This window comes from Notothenia rossii, assembly GCF_949606895.1.
Source record: "Notothenia rossii genome assembly, chromosome: 4".
Lineage (NCBI taxonomy): Eukaryota > Metazoa > Chordata > Actinopteri > Perciformes > Nototheniidae > Notothenia > Notothenia rossii.
Window position 1 is genome coordinate 19,661,206 of NC_136902.1, and position 8,492 is coordinate 19,669,697.

Genomic DNA, 8,492 nt, shown 5'->3' on the forward strand with positions numbered 1-8,492 from the left:
TCATTTCAGTTTCTGTTTACACAGAGTTGTCTTGCCGAAGCTATAGGGCAGTGTGAGGAGAGGGCTGAGGCAGAGAAGGGCAGCCCACCCATTGCAGTGCAACATGCGGAGGGCAGATGTACAGCAGGCGCACAGTTCTTCTCTCAGAGTACAAAAGCTTGCTCTAAATAGGACCAAGCTGATGTTGCTGTTTCTGGTCTGACCCAGCCCTTTCGCTCTCTGGTCCTCTATCCCTTACTCACCTTTGTGCGCCGCTTTTAGTAATCTTCTTGAACCGCTGGACCTATAAATCTAGTAGTAAAGTATAAATCTATAGTAGTTCTGACATCTCACAGTCTCTGGTTCCCATTTGGTCTGATGCCCTGCAATCAGTCACTCCTGTGCTCTCCTCCTCGCCTTTCTGCGCTGTTCATTTTTCTCACTTTGGAGACGTCTGGAAAAACGTGTTGAAATTCCTCATCCTGAAAACTGAATTCATATCATGTGCTTCCAAATCAATGACATCTTCTCTGATTGTCTCTAAACAGTATTTTGCCTCGTAAGCAGCAGAAATAAATGTACAGTTTTAATGGTAACATAAGAAAAGTATGTAAGTATTGTTGTTGACAGTTGCAGCAGCACGAGGAGGGGGGTCGGGGGGACAGGGTGATTCCCGCTCTGTTCTTTTCATCTCCAGTCATATCAGCTTGATCAGTGAACCAGCCTAATGTGGACATGTGTTTCCCCTGCTAACAGTCTGCTACAGGGCACAAATGCACAAATACACACAGCACGAGCAAGCAAGCGTCTGGTTTAAATCCCACGGAGCGCAGGCCGATAAGGCAGTCTGCGGGATTCACAAGAACCAAAATGCATTATTTTACAGTCTGTCATTTGGGCTTTCTTCAAGTGCAAAAACCCCTCGTGATGCTCAATCACACTAAGATGGAATGGAAGAATGGAATCTACTCATTAAAGCTCTTTATGTTAGCTGTAATAGGAAAGAGGTTAAATGTGGTCAGGTGCAATGGGCCTGGAGCTGGCATGGAGCTGGGTAAACAGGTACACTTTTGGATAGTGTTAGGGTTAAGTGAAGAAGGATCCTCAAGCAATCTGAGAGAGAGCTGTAGGAAAATGGAAAGACACAAGACCACCAAAGAGGACCTTGGATTTTGATTAGAAGCACATGGTGAGATGTCCAGGCATTGCAACATTTCTGTGTGAGGATCAGGGTTGGTGGGGAAGGTCAGCCATGCTTTAGGAGACTCCCAGGGAGGACTGGCTCAGATATCTGCAGCAGAAATCACAGAGTTTGCATTTTTATATAGGGGTCATTTAACCTGTGAGTGTCCTTATGTACCTAAGTACAATTTTAAGGTACTTTTTTTTACATTTATGTTACATTATACGACAGAGGGAGATTGCACTTTGGACTTCAATAAGTAGTTCCTATAGTTAAAATCATTTTTAAATATGCACTGTAATTGTAAATTGGAAAAGCCAATACAATATAATATAATTAGTCATTTAAAATTGCATTGTCCTATCATCTGCCCCCATTTCAGATCTCTGTAAGTTGTAAGCAGTTCCACAAAAGAGGGAAGTTCTAAGATGGCTTAACCTTAATTATCTTTCGAGGCATTGAAAGGATGAATTATCCAACATTTGCTAAAACAGTAAAGAATTGATAACATGTGGGAAAATGCAAAGTAATGGTTGAGTTTTTCTTGTAGTCTCCCCCATGAATCATGCAATCCATCATGTTTATCTTGTGAACCTTGGGAATCACTGGACTCTTTAACAGAATATATAGTAGTTAAAATAGCTAAACTTCCACCAGCTACAACAGTTAAACTATCCTTGATTTGCAATAATGCACAAGTGTAAACACTATTAATGTAATATACAGTATACTCATATATCCATTTTCTGCTAATTTACTTCAAATGTTTCACAAAGAGCTGATAACACTTTTACTGTAGTTGGAGTTTAATACATTCTTGACTTTTACTTTAACATGAACATATTTCAATTTTTTCTTAAGGGATTTGAGTGCTTCTTCCACAGCTGCAACAAAGTGAAAGAAGGCCTAAAACTCTCTGATCCTCACCACACCAATCTGGCAGCAACAAGTCAGCGGAGGCTTCCAGGCCCTTAAAGCAGGCCAGCGGCTGATCTCAGCGTTAGCGTATCTCGGCCTGCATTTGATCCGTGAGAGGGCCCGTCCATCACAGTCAGAGATAGTAGAGTTTACCGAGAGCTGACATAGGGCAACATTTCACTCTGACAGTCCAGGAAAAGTGCCAGCCTGCTGCCAAGTGTATGCCAGCTTTTACTTCAGCCGGCAACAACACAACTATTGTTCAAATATGGCGTGAAATCTGGTATGCTTCATCAAGAAAATGTTTTTATTTGGATGCCGAAAGTCTCTTGCAGCTCCTTGACATGTTTTTGGCAATAACACTTTCATATGGAGCTGGTGAACTCGTGTCATTGTTTCAAGCAGTGCAGTGTGTGCATCAAATGCTATAGATGGTGCCAATGCTCAGACATTCAACACAGGTGTGCATACTTTTGATATAACTGACATTATATGCTAATAGCAGTAAAAAAAAAAGTGCTTTCAATCCCACCCAAGCTGAAATGAAGACGGCTCATCTGACAGGGATTTAACATGACAGGAAATAAAAGGCCAGAGACAGACTCACAGGGCTGCGGAGTCTATCAGACATGCCTGCTGGGCTCTGAGGAACACACAGGATGAGCTGGCTTTGACCTCAGTGACATTTAGATACAATCAGAAGTTGGTAGATACATTACCTTTAACTTCTCTCTTTAATGATGTAAAATGTCTTCTTGCCCTAGAAATGACCTTATTTTGCTTGCCTGAACACCACAAACAGTTTGTTCCTCTCGATGTTGCTTTACTAATTACATTCTGATTACTCAGACACCAGAGCACATGCTTCAAGTGTGTGTCAGCAATCTCACCATCAACAACTACAACGATGAAGATGTTCAATTAATGAATCACAATCACAATTTCATTGCAAACCGATGTGTCACAGAGTGTAAGCAGATAAGTTCAGACATCTGTGGTGTCGAGCTTTAGTCTTGTGAGTTTGGCTATGAGTATGTGTTTATGTTGTATAAACCTCTTACATCCTGTTGATAAAATCATAGCATCCACATTTTGTTAAACTTAAAAATTCTACTTAAACTCAATAAAAAAAACGAGCATGGCAGCCTTATCATTGAGACCATGTAGAAGTACAGCTTTACTTTAAACAGCGCTTTGAAATGTTATTCATTTATGTAAAAAGTTCCTACTTCATTTTCAGCAATAGTTTTATTATAGTTAAGGATATAATAATCAATGTTATTTTATATATACATTTGTTTTTATAGCTCTACAAGAGTCACACTATACATGTGCCCACAATTAAATGAATAAGGAAAAACAATTGATACTGATCCACTCTACAGGCTTAAGTTCACATGTATTTTGTGTGGTTATTTTTCCAGTTTTGTATGAATACAGTAAGCAGACAAAACAATGATGGAGACATTTTTGTAACCCTTTCCATTATTGACACCCCCCGCTCTCACTCAGACATATTAGCAGAGGCCCAGCAGACAGGTAACCACAGGGTTTAATATTTTGTAAAGAGGCTGTGTATGGATTGTTGTTACTGTTTGTGCCAGGAGTTCTAGTCCCTGTCTGAGCCCCCTGATGTCTGCTGAGTTCACTACGGCTGGTACTAAAGAGACTGGACCTGGTGGGGGTGACCACCATGCTGGAGTCCTACCTCCCAGTGTGTCTGTGGGTGTGTGTGTGTGTGTGTGTGTGTGTGTGTGTGTGTGTGTGTGCGTGCGTGCGTGCGTGCGTGCGTGCGTGCGTGCGCGTGTGTGTGTGTGTGTGTGTGTGTGTGTGTGTGTGTGTGTGTGTGTGTGTGTGTGTGTGTGTGTGTGTGTGTGTGTGTGTGTGTGTAGTACAGAATGCCTGGGACTAAACCACATTTGATTTTTATACGCTTGTGGCTAACAGAAGCCAGATGTAGCTGCCTCCAGGGAGCTTACCATCGAAACAGCCATTTATTTCTCTTTTTCACTCTGTTTAATGAGATATGTGCTTGCTAACACACATACTTGTGTGTATGATCAAATAAAATAAAACAGTTACCGTTTTTAATATTACTCCTTTAGGTAATAAAACTGGTATGACTTAGCTTGCTCGTCAAGAGATCCCTGATTTCAACACTTGAAGATAAATCAGAAACAATAGATCAGCATGTCAAAGCTGTGAGGACTCGCAGTTCTCTGGACACTCAACTTGGCCCTGAGACACAAGGAAGATTCATGAAGCCTCAGCCAGAGGTGAAGTAAGAATTGAGCGCACGATCAGACAAACACAGAATTAACAGGCATTAGATGGTCAGAACAGTCATTAACCAATATAAAATTATTGCACCACAATGTTCAGACAGTGAAGGAGATAGTAGATTAGTATTGAGAAGGAGAGCAGAAAGCAAAAGAGCAGCGGTCGGGAAAGAGGGGAGAGTGTTAATTGAAAGCGAATGTGTCTGTGTTGGCTGCTGGTCAGAGATGGGCCGGGGTCCCAGTTGGCTTCTACTTCAAAGGCCCTGCCCGCCTGTCTTAGCGCACCTGCAGCCGGTTAAACCCTGCTCTCATCACTCAGGGCGTGGAGGGACCTCTCCACAACTTAGAGCGCTCACCACGAAGCCTGTTGCCAAAGGGCCGTAATGACACACGCTGAAGAATTCAAACCAAAAACACGAGCTAGCCCATACAACTTTCACTTCAGACATCAATGTCAGTCACATAGTGATTGAGAACATGGACATAAGATATCCTACAGCACCAACCACCTCCGTCAAAGGTCATTCAAGGCTCACATAACCAATACCATACAGTCTGATATGAGGGTTTCATTGACCTGCAAATATATACAAATTAGTCGACCAGTTAAGAATATGTTTTTGCTCTATTCTTGTCTGTTTGATTACCAAATGTTATATAACTTCAATCGAAGAATATGGACAAACTTTTGAAGGGGGAAATGTATGGGTTATAGATTAGTGGGAGACACCACACACATCACTTGGTTTGTCTACAGTTTCTTCCATATTCCATAATAGTAAGCCAAGCGGGACCATGCAAAATCCAACACAATATCAGCAATTGAGTCCTCCTGTGACAAAATGCCTCTCTGTTTTTCCCCTCAGACACAATCCAAACCATTTCTCCCTGATGTGTTGAATATACTGCAATGCTTCAAAAAGGAATGTATTCAATATACTTTGCTAATCCTGCATTTGCTGATTTTCTGACCAGGCAATGCAATAAGCTCTCAACACAGCATCTCATATCACATAACATATAATAAAAACACTTTTTTTGCTATTCAATTATTCTGATTTCGAAGGGGAACGTTGTGTAAGGGAAAGGCAGTGGAACAGTTTTTTGACTGTATTGCATTATAAAAGTATTTCGCTGACTGTAATGATTACAACAAAATCTGACAAAAATAACTCAATTTTTGCTTGCATATGCACACACACATAAACACAGTGGCGCACACACATCATCACACCACGTCTCAATCCTAAAATAAATGCGTAAACTTGTGGGGATTCGCTTTTTGACCCCAAGTGGGTGCCTCAAAATGAGAAACATACCAGGCATGTACTAATTATAATGCTTTCATTACACTTTTCTCTCAGCTCCTGCGCAAATAAATGAAAAACACAAGCTCTCGCGGATAAAAACATAGGTAGCTGTTCTACCAATTATTTCAGTCTTAGTTTACGTGGTGACTCACACCTTAGGCAGTGTAATGAGAAGGAAGACAGAATGAAAAGTGACTGTTTCAGAGTATGATTTAAAGATTTACTGTTAACTATGTTACCTCAGTTAGCCACCATGTGACCAGCTGCCCATGACCTGCAGCGTACGTCATGCAGACAGTTCCCTAATAAAACAGGAAACCACTCAGCACAAACTCAGTTCCACTATGAGGGAGTAAGGAGACACTGTGCTGTAAAAATGACCAGCATCCATAAAGGTACATTTTCAACATTGTATTCTTTCAAATGTAAATGTTGTAAGAGGAAAGAGAGATCAAAGCAGTCGGATCTAAGTGTTTACTAGTCTATTTTTATTTATTTTATTTTAAACCTTTTATGCTCTTAACCTTTTATTTTTATATTACCATATTTTATTCAATATGCTCCTTGGATATCTTTTTATTTTATTTGTTTTATTATTTTCTCCTTATAGCTTTGTGAAGCACCTTGGGATGACGTTGTTTTTAAAGTGTGCTATATAAATCAAATGTATTATTATTATCTGATCTAATATTAATCATGTATGCAGGACTATTTCTGTCTGTGTGACTGTTTCTCTTTGTATCATTGTCCCAGTCTATGTATTGCCAGTGGAGAATGTCTGATATTTGTCCTAAGAAGTGTCTGAGATGTGTTAAACGTCAGAGAGGCCATGATGCCCAGGATATCCCCTTGATGTCATCAGTGTCACCTGCTCTACAGCCATAGTCTGTGCATGTGTCTATGTGTGTGACTTCATGTGTTAACACACTCCCAATTTGTCCAGCATGACGGCATCCTCAAGCGACCTGGCAAAAATACTATTATAGAGTTATCACCATCACATCTATGTTCAGACTACCCAGGGGATAAAGAAGGATGGGGTCACAGGTATGCACAGCGTAGCCCTGTTGAGGCTAACCATAATGGGTACATAATACAACAGTATATGTGTGGGGATTTATTTGCATCTGTGTAAGCAAACTCTTTCTCTCAATGTGCATGCCTTTCATTGCACCCTTTGGATCAGGGGAAAATGGTTGACAACAGATCCCAACACCTTCTCTGTGAGCTAGCCAAATGCTTCGGAAGCTTCTGGAGCTCCAGCAACGCTGTGTTTGTTCAAGGCAGTTTATCTCCGTCAACAGATCTAAATTTACAGGACAATAAATTATCGCAGACCTGGATCTCTGGCTTGCATGTATGCATGTGCGCATACTCGTGAACACACACATTGTGGCTCATATATCCCTGGAGAACAGTGTATTTTTAGGCTCTGTGTGGTATTATGACCTTCCATTAGCTTTATAGATAATGCTACTGGATTCTCAGTTGATATTATCAAAACAGCCACTCAGGCCTGGTGCTTTTATCCTCACAGCTAATAAACACATGGAAATTAGATACATTTATTATTGAGAAAATAACCCTGACCTTGTCTGAAAAATAGCAGCATTAGTGATGTATTCAATACTTAAAATCACAGCTGTTTTATGTGGAATATCAAGACCCACTGAGGTACCGTTAGCTCAACCAATGCTAAGTTACCAGTTTATTATTACATGTCACTTGTTAGACGCTTTTATCCAAAGCGACTTACAGTACATACATTCAGTACTGTGGGGCGAAGGGTCTTGCCGAGGGACACAACGACATGCTGACTGCAGTGGGACACGAACTTGCTATCCCCTGATTCAAAGTTCAGCGCATTAAATTCAGCGCACACTGAGCCACAGCTTCCCCATGATAGAACTATCTTGGTTAGTGAGGTGAATCTTTCATTCAACTGTGATGTAAATTGGGATATATACAAAATTGCAGCTTGGTGACCATGCGAGAAATGACAGTTGAGAAGAAGAAGAAGAAGTGGTGGAAGCATTCATTGTAAGTACCGCAAAGCCTCATTAGAAGGAAGTGCAGTTCAGTTGAATGCCTAAATAAGTCAAGAAATATCCAACTTCTACACTGTCCTCATGACCCTTCCTTTCCCACCATCAGTCAATCCTTGTTTAAGTAACAGATTGTGTTTAAAAGCTTATTAGTAGTGCAATGGTGAATGAGGGTTTTTCTAATTGGTACCACTTTACAATAAGACTAACCTTATAAAGGATTCATAAAGGGTTTATAATTAGGTTATGAATTAGGTTTTAAACACTTTATTAATCATTAAGAACGATTTATAAACCACTTCTATACATCAACACAGGCTCACTATTTGGCAAGATGACTAAGCCTTATATTGGCTACTTAGCGAGAGAATCAACTCAGTGAACAACAGATACCAAGGATGCAGGCTGATGAAGAAGACAAAGTAAGCTAGGTAGCCAATATAAGACTTAGCAGTAGCACAGATAAATGTGGGCTCACTATTTGGCAAGCAACCGGTCACAGTTGCCCTGTTTATCTCATGTCTTATAAAAGCTTATTAATAGTTTATAAAGTGTTCACAACCTAATTAATACATTAATTACAAACTATTCGTAAAACCTTTATAAGGGTAGTCTTATTGTAAAGTGGTACCCAAATTTGCTTAAAGGAGCTTTGCAATCTGTAAAGCATACGACACAATATGGAGATTATTTTGGACACAGTAGCACCCTCCATCCTTCCCTAACCTGCTTAATTCGATCTCCTTTTGGACTTTATCATTCTCCCACCTGTCCCTTG